Source organism: Physeter macrocephalus, chromosome 1 (assembly GCF_002837175.3).
Source record: "Physeter macrocephalus isolate SW-GA chromosome 1, ASM283717v5, whole genome shotgun sequence".
Taxonomy (NCBI): Eukaryota; Metazoa; Chordata; class Mammalia; order Artiodactyla; family Physeteridae; genus Physeter; species Physeter macrocephalus.
In genome coordinates this window covers 143496961-143514817 of record NC_041214.2, presented here as the reverse complement: position 1 = coordinate 143514817, position 17857 = coordinate 143496961, and the positions used below count along the sequence as shown (strand labels likewise).

The 17857-nt window shown below is 37.8% G+C and overlaps 2 protein-coding genes across 2 annotated transcripts in view; one reads left to right on the top strand and one right to left on the bottom strand.

Moving 5' to 3' along the window:
- The window catches only part of CYYR1 (cysteine and tyrosine rich 1), a 121164-nt gene that overhangs the window by 50486 nt on the left and 52821 nt on the right, over positions 1-17857 (top strand).
- Positions 9-17857, bottom strand: part of LOC114486964 (SCAN domain-containing protein 3-like) — a 332132-nt gene continuing 314283 nt past the window's right edge. Inside the window, exon 6 of the transcript XR_008617933.1 lies at positions 9-104. The gene's annotated coding sequence lies outside the window, so the exon portion shown is untranslated. The remainder of the gene's footprint in view (positions 105-17857) is intronic.

Sequence of the window (17857 nt, the reverse complement as noted above, 5' to 3'; positions counted from 1 at the left end):
CCGCGGAGCGGCTGGGCCCGTGAGCCATGGCCGCTGAGCCTGCGCGTCCGGAGCCCGTGCTCCGTCCGCAACTGGAGAGGCCACGGCAGTGAGAGGCCCGCGTACTGCAAAAAAAAAAAAAAGTAATTTTATTATAATGAAACAATCATGCATGCAGGCTGATTATGAACAGCTTGGATTCCATAAGCAGTTTTTCAACTCCAGCGACTTCCATAACACACAAATACAGGCAAACTGGCTGACAAATCTAAGCTTCGCAGCACACCCCGAACCCTAGAGCTTGGGTTTGCTCCGGTCTCCAAAGGAAGGCCTGGTTATTTACTTACCACAGTTATGGCATTGCTCACCAACACTAGCAAGTCAGCATTCCTGTTGATAAATATTAGTGTTGCTACACAGTTCATCACTGTCACTGGAAATGACGGGTTGGGCACAATAATATAAAATTGTCAAGAAAGAGCTTTCGAAGAACCTTTGTTTCCTTCATTTTGAAGATTCGCCGTTACCATATGTCTAAGGGTTAACTCCTTAGCCACTCCAAATACACCTCTGCCCCTCAATCATTCTAGCAAACAAACTTGTTTGTTTTAATAACATAAAATCCAATAGCACTGAACCACAGTGACCTCTGTCAAAAACAATGCTACCTATCTATAGTTGAGATTTTTAATTAAGTGAAATAGAGACTAATGATATTGTTTTTGACTATGCAACCCATGTTCCCCTGTGCCTTCAGGATCTGGGTATGGACATGCCATGCTTATTGGTCTATCCATCCTCCAAGCCTGCAATACTGTGCTCTTGCTCCCAAATCGTGCTAACAGCTGCTGCTAGCTCCAGCAAAACCATGTTTTGCATAGATTGAGGCAAAGCCAAGAGCGATCATTTATATTTAAAATATATGTATTTAACATATATATAAGTTAATATACGGCTCAATCTATATAAGGTAATTTATATCCAGTTTATCAGAGACTCAATTATTTCATAAAACTCTATACACCTTTTTAAAAATATGCAAAGGGAACATATGTAAGAAAATCTGATGTGATAGACACATGATGGGTTTTGAACTAAGCATATTTCTATTCAAATTGTCAAAAAAAAAATTGCCACCTCTGTCCCTTGTTAACTAGGTGACCTCAGGCAAGTTAATAAGCCCTTCTGAGCCTTACTTTAGGTTAGGTGGCAATGACAATATGCATCTATTGGACTGTTGTGAGAAATAAGTTATATATGTGAGGTGTCCTTGTGAGTGTCATTGAGAAGGACTCAATAATTGTTTTAATCTCACCTATGCCCCTTTGTTTGCTCTTAATAGTGGACGAGATGTGTGTGAAATAGATACTAAACTAACAAAACTTTAGTGTTAGCCTGCCTGCCCCAGAAAAGCCTTTGTTGAAAAGGCTCATGAGAGATTTATTTCAATGTTCTTTCTTCTCTTGCACATTTTCTCCTCCAATGGCCACATATAATCAGTAACTGAGCGCCTCAATAACTGCAGGTCAAATTGATTTCTGATCAGGAAATCGCTTCTCTCTGAGTATATAAATAATGGTACCATCCCAACAGATTGAACTGATTCTTAGATTTTACTTTCACTTTTTTCCTCATTTTAAGATCTTTCCAAAATTGCATCAACAAATTTCTGGAAAATATTACTTAACAAGAGATGTCTATGAAGAAACCAAAGGCTTTTAAATGCTAACCTTTGGCTCTGAAAGCAGAAATCTAGCTATTAATCAAAATGATAGTATTTTGGCATAAAATATTCCTATTTCTATTATGTCAAAATGGCATTTCTGTAATGATATTTGTTTGTTTTCGAATGACAGTTGACCAGATTTCTAACAGAACATTTCTGGATTTTTACTCATTTTAAGTGTTGCTGAATTTTTTCCTTGATCCTTTCTTTATACGATTGCTAGAGTTTATTTCTTGAGCTTTCTATGTGCTGTTTTTATAAAACAGTTCACTCTATAATTTGAGCTTTTTTCCCAAAAAGGTAATAATAATGCCTTAACCTTCAGTACCTCTGACTTTGTTGAGTATCGTATTTCTGGAGACCCAACAGGTGAACAGAACTTCTGATCACTGAGCTATTATATTATTTGAACAAAATATTCTCCTGGGACCTGTAAAAGATTCTGATCCCTCAAACCTGAATTTAGCTTTGAAGTTGGCAGCAGAACTCTTTGTAAAATAACAGTGTTCTGGAGGAGCTGAGCTTTCTTTGTATATGATTCATCTGGCCATATTCATGCAAAATAAAAGAAATGTACAGAAGCAGCAATCAAACAGTATATTCATCCCAACTTAGGCCATTTTTACTTCATGATGAAAACAGATCTATTCAACTACCAGCAATTGTTATATAATGAAAGATTCCTAAATTTAGGGAGAATATAAAAAGTTACTTATTAGATCTTCTTTTTCAGTTGGCCTTCTAAACTTCAAGGTTTATACAACATTCATTGGGAAAAAATAAGTGATTTGACTTCATGTGGTTATGTAGACTGGATTATTTTACATAATTAAAATATGCTGAGTTTACAAAACTTCATGCCTGCAAAAACAAAACAAAATAGAAAGCCATAAAATTTCAGAAATTTGGTTAATTTCAAATTCTAAGCCCCAGTTTAATGACAGGACTACTTATTTTGGTAGTATTTCGACCTGTGGAGAAAGAAAAGAGGAAAACTGGCAGTGCTTCTGGCCTTTACTCCGGCTCTAATTTGCTCTAAATGTACTATTATATGTTTCCTTGGCAGAATAGAGTTACTTGAGGGCAGCTACTCCCTGACATCTGATCCTTCATGTTATGAACACACTGGTATATTTGCAAGAAAAAAACCTAGAGGAGTCCAGAGCCTCTTCACCTTTAGGGTCAACTTACTTTATTGTCTAATTCATTATGAGTGATTGACCTGAACTCTTGGCTTCTTTTATACAGGGATAGGAATGCTTGGCCTCAGGCAGAGTTTGAGAATTAACAAGGCCATAGTGTTTGGAGGACATGTGATGTGTTCCTAAGTGAGGTTCCTGGATTTTAAAACACTTTCACCTTGCTTATTTCTTTTAATACCTAGAACCCTGAAGTAAGGGCAGGAATTGTTCTACCACATCAAATATGAAAACAAATAAAAACCAAGAGCCAAAGAGGTAAAGAATCTTACAGAGGATTTACACTGTCCCTCAGCTAACAGAAAGTTGTAGTAGGACTCAAAAAGAAGATAAATATCTCCACAGACAAAAAACAGGAATAGAAAATCACAGGTGTCAGGGCTGAAGCCTCTGGAGAGGACACAGGCAGGGATGGCTAGATTGCTGATCTGAGATGGGAACTTGGTTTTCTGAACCTAACACTAGGATACCAAGGTGGAATATATGTTCATGGAATCCTGAAGTTGGGACTGGAATTCATTTTTTCATTTGAAACACCTATAAATTATTTTAAGTATAGTGGGGATTATCATATTCATCAAATAAATTATAATTTAAAATGGCTGTCATAGTTTCAGGTGCACAGCAAAGCGACTCAGCCATACGTATACATGCATCCATTCTCCCCAAACTCCCCTCCCTGAAACTATCACAACATTGTTAATCAGCTATACTCCAATATAAAATAAAAAGTTTTAAAAAAAATTTTTAATGATTATAGTTTAAAAAAATGGCTGTCATGACCTTAACATGGAAGTAGCTTTTACATTACAATAAGAGGTTAAAATGTAACTTTTGTAAAACAGTTTAGCAGTAAATTAGCAGCTGCCTATAGTTAACTTTCAGCAAGGTAATAAAACACCTACAAAGTTAGCAGAGTGAAATGGTTTTAAACTGTAGGCAATGATTATAGATGTTCAAGGGGGTCAGAGAGCCTAGAATAGCTTTAATGAATAAGTGGATTTCTTCAAAAAAAGGAAAAGCTTCCATTTAATATAGTGCTATAAATTCACTTATTAAATATTCCACATACACACTAGAATAACATTTTTAAATTTAAAAGTTGTTATAGGGCTCAGAAATAAAATAAACAGCTCCACGGATAAAAAAATGAATAGAAATACACAGATGTTTAGTCAGTGCTGAAAACTTTCAGCAGGGAAGCAGGCAAGGATGTCTAGGAATTAGTTTCCAAAGTTCTGTACTCATTGGGGGGACCACAGAGCTGGGGCTGAAACCAGACTAACTTGTTGAACCTGCAGGCTATTATGAAGCTAAGGTCAGCTCACCCACCTATCAGAGAGGCTGAAATAGCTGCAATAAAATAACATGATAGAGCCATTGAAAATGGTTCAGAATAAATATTATTTTAGAGTCTCAAAGACATGAGGAAGGCCATTAAAAAATTTGGAAGAGCAACAAAGAAAAACAGACAGAAACAGAAAGAAAAGTGAAGAAGGTGAAGAAGGAGGAGGAGGAGAGGGAGGAAGGTAGGGGAAAGAAGAAATAATTAGAAATCCTGCAAGTTAATAATGTGGCATTGTCATAAAAGAAAAATTTCATAGAATAAGATCTGTGTATGGTTGAAGAGAGATTTAGTGAATTGGAAGACGGTCTGGAGGAATTTATAAGGGACACCAGAAAGGAGATGACAGAGGGAATATTCTAAAATCTTCCCATGTTGGTTATCAATTTATTGTTTCTTAGCTCCAAGTTCACCCTTCAATATATTCTCTGTGAGAACAGGTGGAATTCCTTTAAGCTTTGCCCTTATAAAGTGAGTGTGATGTTAAGATTTCTCAGTAGAGGGCACTGGAAGTACATGGAAGTGGGAGGAGGTCAGCAGTGTGGGTGTGAGGACATAAGGTGGAGCTCTGCTCCAGCCACCCATCCAGAATGCAAGATCTCTCAATACCTCTGCAGCTTTGGCCTGACAATAACCTTTCTCTGGGAGCCTTTAACCACAGAAGCCAGAGCCCTGAGAGCTTTCTGCCTGCACTAAAGTTCTCTTGCCCACACAGGTACCTGGATTTCTAATGTAGGCCCCCTACTTGGCAGAGCATTCCCACAAAACCTCCACTCTCTCTGCAGATGCCCATGCAGCCCACCAGCACCCATAGAATTCCCACTTGCTCTACAAGCCCAGTCCCTGGTTTCTGATCATCTGGCCCAGTCTGCTCTCCAGAGGTGGCCTCCTCATTGCCCAGTGACTGCAGACCACCTCTGGCCAAATTACAAACTTCTCTGCTGTCCAGGGACTGAAGTACACCTCCAGCAAGTGAAACTTTCCCAGTCTGTCCTTCCTGGGTACCCTCCCTCAGCCCTAGCATACCATATAGAATTTCCATATATTTTATAGCCATTATTTTATCAACCTTAATAATTCTTTATGTATATACTTCCCCTGTTTAAACCACTGTGTGGTCTCTATTTCCGGATACAATCTCTGCACAGTTTGGAAAGTGAATGGAGACACGAATTAACTTTAGACTTACTTATGCCAGCTCTACATGTTAAACCCACTGAAAGAATAAAAATAGAATTTCTGAACTAGCACCAAGAAAAAGGCAATACATTGAATCAATTTAACCAACCTATGAGACGATGAAAAGGAGGGGAAAAAGCAAAGGGGAACCATGATTATAAACACACACACACATACATACACAATAATGCAATAGAAAGGTCCCAAATTATCATAATCACAATAAAGGTGAATCGACTAACTCATATTAAAGGACAGAGATGTTTAGGTTGGACTTTTTTCATTTAATCCAATGATTGGATTTTTACAAGAGAAAAAATGACCAAAAAATATTTGCATATAAAGGAAGGAGAAAGATACATCATGCCAGTATTAATCAAAAGAAAGCTTAGCATTATAATTTTAATCAGCAAAAAATCTTTAAAGCAAAGAGCACTATTAAGCAAACTTGAAAGCAAAAGGCTCCATTTTATAAAGAGACTTATGGAAAAAAGGAACAGTGCACCATTTCAGTTATCATGAGGAAGATACACAATCCTACCCCTATGCATCTATCAACATAGGCTTAAATTATATAAAACTAAGGGTGACAGAACTACAAAGAGAAACCGATAATGCCCTGTAATGACAATGGGAGATTTAACACCCTTCTCAGAAACTAGTAGACTTTTTAGACATATAATATACAAAGATCTAGAAGATTAGAACACAGGTGAATATGTTAGAAAACAGAAAATTTACTTTCCCTTCAGGACTATATGTGAGATTTACAAAGTATGAGTACAAAGAAAATTTAAACATATATCAAGAAATAATGTCATACAAACCACTCAAAGTACAATTAAAGTTAAATATCAAGCACATAAAGGTAGTTAAAATACAGCAACCTAAGTTTAGCATCACTCCTAAGTAAATTTTGGGTTAAAGAGAGAATCTTACTGGAGATTATAAAATGATTTGAACTTAATAGCATTAAAGGTACTACAGAGTTTTCTGAAATGCAAACTAAACTACTTAGAAAAAAATATATAATCTTAAAACGATTAAAAATAATTGAGTTAAGCACTCAGCTCAGGAGGTCTTAAAACAGAGATAGAGTTTCAAAGAAAGTAGAAGAAAGGAAATGATAAAAAACATCTTTTCTGCACCACTAATTGGAATATAAATTGGTAGAACCTTTGACAGATGGTGAAAGGGGCATATTCAAAGATGTTTCTTGGAGTCTTATTGTCATGAGAGAAAAAAAACAACTAAATAAACCCCAAAATGTTCATCAAGGAGGGAAAAAGTAAATAAATTGTGGGATATTCAGGCAATGTAATAAGCACAGTGGTTAAGAAGAAACAATTTTGAGTAAAAGAAAATAACTTGTAGAAAAATATGCATAAGTAAATTTTTAATAATTAAACACTCTATTATTTATGGATACATATCTTTTAAAAAGTATAAAATGTGAAAATCTGGCCCAGCTAGAGCCCAACCTCATAGCAAGGGTTGTCTTTGGAGAAAAACATAAAGAAATAAGACTGTGGAAGGATATATCATAGACATTATCTGCAATTATTTATTTTCTTAGAAAACTGTCTGAGGGAAAATGACACGATGTTCATGGCATTTTATTCTGGGTGATGGGTACATGGTTGTTTGTTGAGTGACCCTCTGTATGTTTATGCAGAATATTAAACTGGCAAAATTTTTAAAAATTACAGAAAATAAGAAGGGGAGAGGGGAAGGATTGGGGGAGGGGGAGGGGGAGAATGGGAGGGAAAGAGAGAGACAGAGAAAGACAGAGGGAGACGAAGAGAGTGAGAGAAAGAGTGGGAGGTGGGGAGGAGCAAGGCATCACTGGGTTGCCGACTTCCAGGTTGATGGTCAGGCACCATCAGTTTCTAGGCATCTGAATCCAACAGAACTGCCTAAACCTCAGTTAAGCCTTTATTTCTCCACCACACACTGCTTTGTTTCAGAATGTCTTGTAGAGTTTGTTGCTGAGGAAAGGAGACAAGGATTATATATATATGGGCCAAATATCTTTCTTTCTGCTTTCCACAACATCAGCTAATGACTGGAGGGACCAAAACATTGAATGTAAGCTGTCTGTGAAATTGTTGGGTTAAGTTCAAGAGTAGCAAATTTGAATAACCTCTTGGATTCAAGTCGAGTGTACGCACTTTTTAATGATACTGAGCTGCATTTAATTTCTGTCCAAACTTACATTTTAAGAAATAAAATGGCTAAAGAATAAGAATGTCAAACGGACTATATACAGATACATACATTGTTTGAGCTCTAAGAATACCCAAAACACAAAGGAACCCTCAGAATATGAAATGTTAAAACATAACAAGTATAGGCAACCCCTAACCTCCAAGTGGAATACAAATGTGTGTGCATTTATTTGTCTTACTGTCTAATCTGGATCTTAGAACTAAGACACCAAAGTTTTTGCCAACATTCATTGCTTTGAGGCCCTGCTAACCAAAGCAACAAATGTTGGTGAAAACTTTGTGTGTTGATGTCTTAATAAGCCTGAGCTTTGATAATAAAATATCATAGCCCAGCTCACTTAAGCAACAAACATTATTTCTCACAGCTCTGGAGGTTGGGAAGTCCAAGATCAAGGTGCTGGCAGATTTGGTCCTTGGTTAAGGACATCCTTCCTGTCTTGCAGAGGGCTATCTTCCCACTGTATCCTCACATAGCAGAGAGAGGAAGCTCTGGTGTCTCTTCCTCTTATAAGTACACTAATTCCATCATGGAGACCCCACCCTCCTAACCTCATCTAAACCTAATTACTTCCCAAAGGTCCTTCCTCCAGATACCATCGCATTGGGGGTTAGGGCTTCAACAAATGAATTTTGGGGGAACACGAGCATTCAGTCCCTGACAGTTGGATATTTACATATTAAAGGTAACAATACTAGAATCTTACAGAGTTTTTCTTTCTTTTTCTTATTTGAGTAAGATACAGAGTTTTGATTAGTTTTTGTGAAATGAGTAGCCACTTACAATGAGGTCAAGTTGAGCAGGTGCTAGTACTTTGCATTTCCCATTCAACAATGTGTTCTTTCCACAAATATTTACTGGCTCTTTTGCAATGGTGGAGATGTTCTGTCTCTGCTCTGTCCAATATGATAAGCACATGTGGCTTTTGAGCACTAAAAATGTTGCTAGTGCAAATGAGGGACTGAATTTTTCATTGTATTTAATTTTAATTAATTTTAACTAATATTTAAACACCACAGGTAGCTGGTGGTTACTGGATTGGACAGAACCACACTAGACATTCTGCCAGAAACAGAGCTAGAAACAATCCAATCAAGATTCCCTGCTTGCTATGGAGCATTTATGGGTGGGGGCACAGAGGGAGAAGAGTAGAGATATCACACATGCAAATGAATGCACAAAAACATTTATTAAAGGCAGAAGGCTGTAATGAGATTGGCAACTTCCTTAGAATGAGGGTCAGCAAGGCTTTTCTGACAAGGGGACATTTGGTCTGGAACCTGGAAAGTCAGCCATGCAGAGGTGAAGGGCAAGAGCATTTCAGGAAGAGGATTCATGCAGAAAAAAGTTTGGAGTGGTCCAGGAATGGGAAGAATATGGGTGTGGCTGGAGCATCTTGACCCAATGCAGGGGTCCTAGGGAATGAGAAGGAGATGCAGAGCATGTTGACATGGGTCCAATCACGTAGGGCCTGGCAGACCACAGTCAGAAGTTTGGATGTGACTCCTAAGTGTAGTGGGGATTTTAAATAGGGAATTAAATGATTTCATTTGTATTTTATTTTAAAGGTCATTTGCTGCCATGTGAAGAATTGTGAGGGACAAGAGAGAAAGCAGAGACACAACTCTGGAGCTATCTCAGGGGCAGAGGAGAGAGAGAATGGGGGCTTTTCCTCAGATAATGGCACAGGAATAAAGAGAAGTGGACAGATTCTGTGTACGTTTTGGAGGTAGAATCAATGTAATTGGGAAGGAAGTTAGAAAAAGAAAACTTCTGAATTTCTAAAATAGAGGCAGGAACAACTGTATTCTTTTATTAATTTAACAAATTATCTTTTTTTCCCACCAGCCTCCTATTTTCTTTAATTTATTAAACTATAGTTGATACACGATGTTTTGTTAGTTTCAGGTGTACAGCTTCAGATTCTTTTCCATTATAGGTTATTACAAGATATTGAATATAGTTCCATGTGCTATATAGTATATTCTTGTTGTTTATCTATTTTATATATAGTGGTATGTATCTATTAATCTCTGACTCCTAATTTATCCCTGTACCACCCCTTTCCCTTTTGGTTACCGTAAGTTTTCTATGTCTGTGATTCTGTTTCTGCTTTGTAAATAAGTTCATTTGTATTGTTTTTTTTAGATTCCACATATAAGTTCATATCATGTAATATTTGTCTTTCTCTGCCTTAGCATTTATGGGTGGGGGCACAGAGGGAGAAGAGTAGAGATATCACACATGCAAATGAATGCACAAAAACATTTATTAAAGGCAGAAGGCTGTAATGAGATTGGCAACTTCCTTAGAATGAGGGTCAGCAAGGCTTTTCTGACAAGGGGACATTTGGTCTGGAACCTGGAAAGTCAGCCATGCAGAGGTGAAGGGCAAGAGCATTTCAGGAAGAGGATTCATGCAGAAAAAAGTTTGGAGTGGTCCAGGAATGGGAAGAATATGGGTGTGGCTGGAGCATCTTGACCCAATGCAGGGGTCCTAGGGAATGAGAAGGAGATGCAGAGCATGTTGACATGGGTCCAATCACGTAGGGCCTGGCAGACCACAGTCAGAAGTTTGGATGTGACTCCTAAGTGTAGTGGGGATTTTAAATAGGGAATTAAATGATTTCATTTGTATTTTATTTTAAAGGTCATTTGCTGCCATGTGAAGAATTGTGAGGGACAAGAGAGAAAGCAGAGACACAACTCTGGAGCTATCTCAGGGGCAGAGGAGAGAGAGAATGGGGGCTTTTCCTCAGATAATGGCACAGGAATAAAGAGAAGTGGACAGATTCTGTGTACGTTTTGGAGGTAGAATCAATGTAATTGGGAAGGAAGTTAGAAAAAGAAAACTTCTGAATTTCTAAAATAGAGGCAGGAACAACTGTATTCTTTTATTAATTTAACAAATTATCTTTTTTTCCCACCAGCCTCCTATTTTCTTTAATTTATTAAACTATAGTTGATACACGATGTTTTGTTAGTTTCAGGTGTACAGCTTCAGATTCTTTTCCATTATAGGTTATTACAAGATATTGAATATAGTTCCATGTGCTATATAGTATATTCTTGTTGTTTATCTATTTTATATATAGTGGTATGTATCTATTAATCTCTGACTCCTAATTTATCCCTGTACCACCCCTTTCCCTTTTGGTTACCGTAAGTTTTCTATGTCTGTGATTCTGTTTCTGCTTTGTAAATAAGTTCATTTGTATTGTTTTTTTTAGATTCCACATATAAGTTCATATCATGTAATATTTGTCTTTCTCTGCCTTACTTCACTTAGTATGATAATGTCTAGGTCCATCCATGTTGCTGCAAATGGCAATATTTCATTCTTTTCGTGGCTGAGTAATATTCCACTGTATATGTAATACCACATCTTCTTTATCCATTCCTCTGTCGATGGACATTTAGGTTGTTTTCATGTCTTGGCTTCCTATTTTCAATCTGTCTTCATTTCATCCACCAGAGTGAGACTTCTAAAATAATCCAGATTATAGCTCTCTTTTTTCTTACCCTTTAAATGCTTCCTCATCACATTACATACACAGGTCTAGACACTTATGATGGTCCCAAGCTCTTTGCAGTCTGGTCTGAAATTCCCAGATTTCTCCTCAGCCAAGCCCCTTCCTAGCCTGTGTTCCCACCAAACTGAACATCCATACCTTCATGCCTGTTGTTCTTTGCGCCCAGGACAGTCTAGTGCTCCTCCTGTACCTAGAAAAATTTACTCATCTTTCCAGTCCCAGTAATCCCTGGCAGAATTCAGTATCCCAGGGATAACACTGCCCTTGAATTCATTTCCTGAATGATGTTTTTCACCATATATGATCATTAGCTGTGTCTATTATGTCTCTCCTGATAGACTGTGAGATTCTCATGGTCTTTTTATCTTTTTTCATCATTATATCTCCCAATGTGTAATGGATACCCAAAAATATTGGCTGAAATAAATTAAGGTCTATTCCAGTATGAAAAATTATAACAGGTAAAATAAAATATTTTCTCCAGAAAATCAAGATGTGGAAGCAAAAGGTCCATTTCAATCAAAGCAGAACTGAATTTTGTGAGTAAATTGTTCACAGATTGGGAGAGTGTTCTCCTGATATATCAATAACCCTTAAAAAATACTATTTGTGCATTTTTCTAAGTCAGTGTGTCTTAAGTTCTTTTTTTTTTTTTTTCCTGAGGGGGAGTGACATAACAGGTGCTTTGAAATTGTGATCAAAACTGTTGGGTCATCTAACAGATTCACATCAATATACAACTTTGCAAATAATTTTAGAGGCTTCCAGGCCCACTAAAATACACTCTTCTGTGAGCTTTTTAAAAATAATATACAGCAAATATTCTCAATAGTTGGAATATTGCCCACGTTGTCAATTATTACACTACAATTCTCATAGTGTGTATGTCTAATACTACAGTTGGTTTAAATGTGCTTTGTTCTCAATGGCATAGAGCTTTGACAGAAGACCACACAGGACAATACAACATCAATGTGAAACTGTTGGTGAATTTCACTTCAGATAGAATTCATTTGTACAATGATGACAGGGTACCTTTTCAATCCACACCACCACAGATCCTTTCCTGAAGGACAAAACAGCTAACAAGGAGCTCCATTAAAGAGGAAAAACATTATATATGCTACCATAGCCCACTAAAGAAATGGACATAATTTATTCCTAAACATGAGCAAATATTTTATTCTGTCTCTTCATGTTTTCTTCTTTGAAATATGATGGTCCTGTTTTTGACTCCGAGGTGATGTCAGATGAGATGTGGGTAGGTATATTGAAAAGTATAGCACATATCCTGCATCCGATGAGACAATATTTTGTTGATTATTCTCTTTGGAATGAGATACACTCAAGAGTTCAACAGAGGCAGCAGTCCATCAGAAATTCTTTTTAAAAAAATAGATGGAAGGGTAAGCTGTGACGAAGTGAGAGAGTGGCATGGACATATATACACTACCAAATGTAAAATAGATAGCTAGTGGGAAGTAACTGCATAGCACAGGGAGATCAGCTCTGTGCTTTGTGACCACCTAGAGGGGTGGGATAGGGAGGGTGGGAGGGAGGATGACGCAAGAGGGAAGAGATATGGGAACATATGTATATGTATAACTGATTCACTTTGTTGTAAAGCAGAAACTAACACACCATTGTAAAACAGTTATACTCCAATAAAGATGTTAAAAAAATAAAATAAAATAAACTACACTATGTCTAAAAAACATAGATGGAAATTCCATTCCTTGGTCAAAATTAAAACAAACTGAAGGAGGTCATTATTTGCTATTATTGATTGATGTGAATTTGAATGTTCCTTTCAGATAAGTTAGTCCTGATGGCTTTTATTGGAAATTGTTATTGAATTCAGTGTCCATTCAGTGTACCACTGATTTACAAAATTTAAGAATTAAGAAAATACCTGAGCATATCTCCGGGGGAAAATTTATTGGCAGAACTGTATCTATGTAACTAGATTTCATTAGTATATGTATAAAGTACTTTGAGTCTAGGCTACAGAGAATGATAGGTTAATTCATGGGGGGACCAAGTTTGCTGACTTAACCTCTTAAAAATACCTCTCACTTGGATTACTGCTTTGCCTCTTCACTTCATCTCCCTACTATATCCTCATTCCTGACAGTCTCTTCTCAATCCAGCAACCAGACTGATTCCTTTGAAAAACCTAAGGTTGACTCATGTCACTTCTCTGCTCAAAACCCTTCAGCAGCTCCCCATTTTCATGCAGAATAAGAGCCAAAGTCCTCAAACTGCATACAAGTCGCTCCAAGACCGGCCTCTTGACGTCTGACCTCGCCTCCTACTATTTTTCAACTTTAGCTACCTTGACTTCCTTGCCTGAATATATGAGATGTGCTTTAGGCTCCTGCTCTGGCTGTGCCATCTGCCCGGCATGCTCTTGCCCAGGTGTCTTGGCTCACTCCTTCACCACCTTCAAGTCTCTGTATCTCAATTCACTTGCATCCTTTCTCTTGATTCTCCTTATCCTGCTGACTTATTCTTTTATTCCTTGTAGAATTTAATACATTCGGACAATATTTATACTTTATTTATTTATTATGCTTATTGTCTTTCCCCCATTCCTTCCAGAATGTAATATCTTTAAGGATGAGTATCTTATTTGATAATACATTCCAAACATCTAAAATAGGGCTTGATACATAGTAGGGTCTCAATAAATACTTGTTGAATCAAACAAATGAACGATTGGCTGTACAGCCTAAGATTTACATATTAATTTATTCTGAGGATAGAAAAATGAATAAGACATGATCCTGCTCAAATACTAACTGACTACCTCTAACATTTGGAACTATATTAAAATGTTTGCCATTGATCACAGGCCTGAGTGATAAAGCAGGGATGGTTCTACCAGTCTATTCAACTTTGGGAGAAAAGACATCTGTTACAAGGATTTCAGGGATACTCCAAAAATGTACATCACTGCCTATATTTTTTAAACTCATAGTGATATCCTCATCTTGGGCCCTTTACTTTTCTTAAGGTAATCACTTGGCAAGAAGTAAATTGAACCATTGGTTTGTGTATCAGAAGGCTAAACTTTAGGCAGATGTGCTCTCTGGGATCGCCGTAAAGTATGGTGCTACAAAGAACAAAGTAGCATAATTTCCGCAGAGATTAAAGCAGTAGGTTCAAGAAGTTAGCGTCCTAAGGGGCTTCCCTGGTGGCGCAGTGGTTGAGAGTCCGCCTGCCGATGCAGGGGAGGCGGGTTCGTGCCCCGGTCCGGGAAGATCCCACATGCCGCGGAGCAACTAAGCCCGTGAGCCAGGGCCCCTGAGCCTGCGCGTCCGGAGCCTGTGCTCCGCAACGGGAGAGGCCACAACAGTTAGAGGCCTGCGTACCGCAAAAAAAAAAAAAAAGAAGTTAGTGTCCTGGACAAAAATGTCAGGCGTCTAAGTCTGGATCTCAGATGGCTGCAGATACATAGGAGCTGATTTCTGCTTTCAGGATCCAGACGCTGTCTCAGCATTGCCCTCCCAAATGCTCAGGGAGTGGCTCCACCCCATTTGAAGTCAGCCCTTCCTTATTAAGGATCCAATGTCTTCATCATGGCTGTGTAGTTACTGAGACACAAATATTCAGTGATGTTGTGGGCCAAGACCTCGGGGCCATGTGAGAGGAATACCAATATACCTTCAGGTCACAGTCTGTTCAGGCTGCTATAGCACAATACCATAGACTGGGTGGCTTAAACAACCAATATTTCTCACAGTTTTGGAAAATGGGAAGTCAAAGATCAGTCAGCATCGTTGGGCTCTTGGTCAGGGATCTCTTCCTGGTTTACAGACAGCTGCCTTATTGCTGCAAAGACGGAGGGCATGGCAGAGAGAGAGCCGGATCTCTGGTCTTTTTTATAAGGGCACTAATCCCATCATGGGGGCTTCATCCTCATGACCTCATCTAAACCTAATTACCTCCTAAAGGCTCCACCTCCAAATATCATCACATTGGGATTAGGGATTCAACATCTGAATATTGAGGGGACACAAATATTAGTCCATAGCAGTACCCAAGAAATACCTGTATGTGCCTGTTTAGAAATCTTCTGGGGTCTCTTAGATGTTTAATGAAGAATTGTCTGGGCTCCCCCTTTACCACACCCTCTGACCTCCAACCTCTGTCAATATATCTGATTCCTCATCTCTCTGAATCTTCTCATTTTAGAAAAAAGAATGAAGAGAAAAATATTTTATATAAACTAAATATACCTCATGGATGAATACATTTTCTGCTGCATTTTTCTTCCAGTTGCAAGCCACTTCTGGGAAATAATTAGGTTTATCTGACAGCAGTACTTGAAAGATTAGAAGTAATACTGTATTAAAACTGTATATAATAACATGAAAAGTAAAATAAAAAAAGGATTCTTGAAGGAATAGGTTCAGATAATCCTAGCATAGGGTGTTCTGTTTCTTCCTTGTATATCACTTTATTCATAGGTACATATTTTTAGCCTTCATCATAGTCAAAATTATAATTGGATAGACTATTCTAGTGAATTTTTAAATCCTGGCTAAACGTTTCTTTTATTATTCCCTAAAATCCCTTTATTACTTACTAGCTTGTAGAATAATGTTAAGTTAAGCAAAGAATTTTGAAGCAAATATCCCCTAAAATATATAACGTATTCTAGAGGCCATTAAGTGGCTTTATGCTTAACCATTATCATATATAATAGACACAGCTACTATTGTCTATTTGCAGAGATAATTAAGACTAATTATATCTGGGGAAACCTCTGTAAATCTATCAAAACTAGAGAACTTATCATCCAGCAGTCCATTAGTTTGGTGTCCTGACATCAATATTTTTAAGCTGCAATTTTCAGAAGATATGTATTTCATGCTTTTAGCCTCAATAATGGTGAATTTTCTTGTAATCACTACAAACTCAAGATTATTTCTTCATAATTTAGTCTTTGGTCATCCATTAATAAATGCATTAATATTTATCAAATGAGAAGAAAAAAGTCTCCCTTAATATGCTTGTTAAATGCCTTAGATATAAGTTTTGCCCTCTAATCCAAATCGGCTATCAAAGGGCCCTTGTGAACGATCAGAGTGTCAGAATTATATACATTATGTAGTAAAAGAAATCATGCAGTTATTTAAGTAGGACTTCTTGGAAGTATGTGATCGTAAGATGCAAATCAGTGTATTTCATTAAAGACTTTGAAAAACAGATTGTATACCATAGGCCTGTACATACTATTGGTAGTGGAAAGTACTTTTAGAATCAGATCCTCACATTGGCTTTGCAAGTGGTATAAAACAAAATCTACAGTTTACCTTCAGTACCAACTTCTTCTATTTCATACAACTGCTTCATTCTAAAGAATTCCAGTGACCAGAAAGGACTGTTTAGCTGGAAAGAACCAAGTCAAAAATAAGGGGGCGAGAGAAAGTTCTGAGGGGAAAATTGCCTACACAGAGGAGCCTAAGAACATGAAATTTCATTTACACATTATTCTTTAGTACTTATAGTTTTTTAAACACCTCTTTTGTATGACTGACACTATCAGGCACTGTGGGGAATAAAAAGATTTGTATAAACTCTAAAGTTCATAGAATTTATAGTAGGCACACAAGTATTATTTCAGATCAAATATAGAATCACATAAGTGGTATAGAAAGAAATGTAAGAGTGGGAGAGAGAGCGTGTGAGATCATTTCTGAATAAATAGATCAAGGCAGATTATATTGGGGAGGTAACATTTAACATAGAGGGCACAAGGTGTACAGTGGTTGATTGGAAGACAGTAAGTAGCCCAAGAGGACTGAACACAATAAAGTAATCATGGAAAGGAAATATATACTAGTTTGTGAAAGGCTTGGAAGGCCAGAAATCCAAAGCAACCAGAAACCTAGAGCAACCAGCATGTTCTTAGATTACTGTATGTACCTGTTTGTACATGGGACACAGAAAATCCATGAGTTGTGAGTCCAGTGGGCCAGTAATAAAAGAGACGAAATCTGTGTAACTTACAAGGAAAGAAACTAGAGAAAACATGGGAAAAAAGATTAGTACTATCATACTTACCATGTTGAACTGTAAAAAAGACTGTCCATTCATAATTTTTCTATCTTCATTATACGTTTAGTAAATATTTATTTGAGGGGCATGACGTAGTGGTGGGGAGCAGGGGGAATTGGTTTGGGTTCACTTAGATGTGCCTTCAAATCTCAGCTCCACTAATTACTTATTTTTCTAAGCCACAGTTTCCTCATCTGTAAAATGGGGATAATGCTGCTTCCTTGCAGAGCTCCTGTGCATGTTAAATGAGATATTGTAAGCAAAAGCCTTATCATCACAGGGCCTGGGGCATGGTTAGTGCTAAAGAAAAGTTTGTTCCCTCCCACCATGGCCCCTTCCAGGCTCTGTTCTGTTCCTTCCTCTATGTCTCTTGTCTTCCCCCAGAGCTAGGGCCACTTAATCCTTCTTTATAGGCTTTCCTGCTCTATAGATCCTAGAATTAAAGCTAAACCTGGGCTTCCCTGGTGGCACAGTGGTTAAGAATCCGCCTGCCAACGCAGGGGACACGGGTTCGAGCCCTGGTCCGCGAAGATCCCACGTGCCACGGAGCAACTAAGCCCATGCGCCACAACTACTGAGTCTGCGTTCTAGAGCCCACAAGCCCA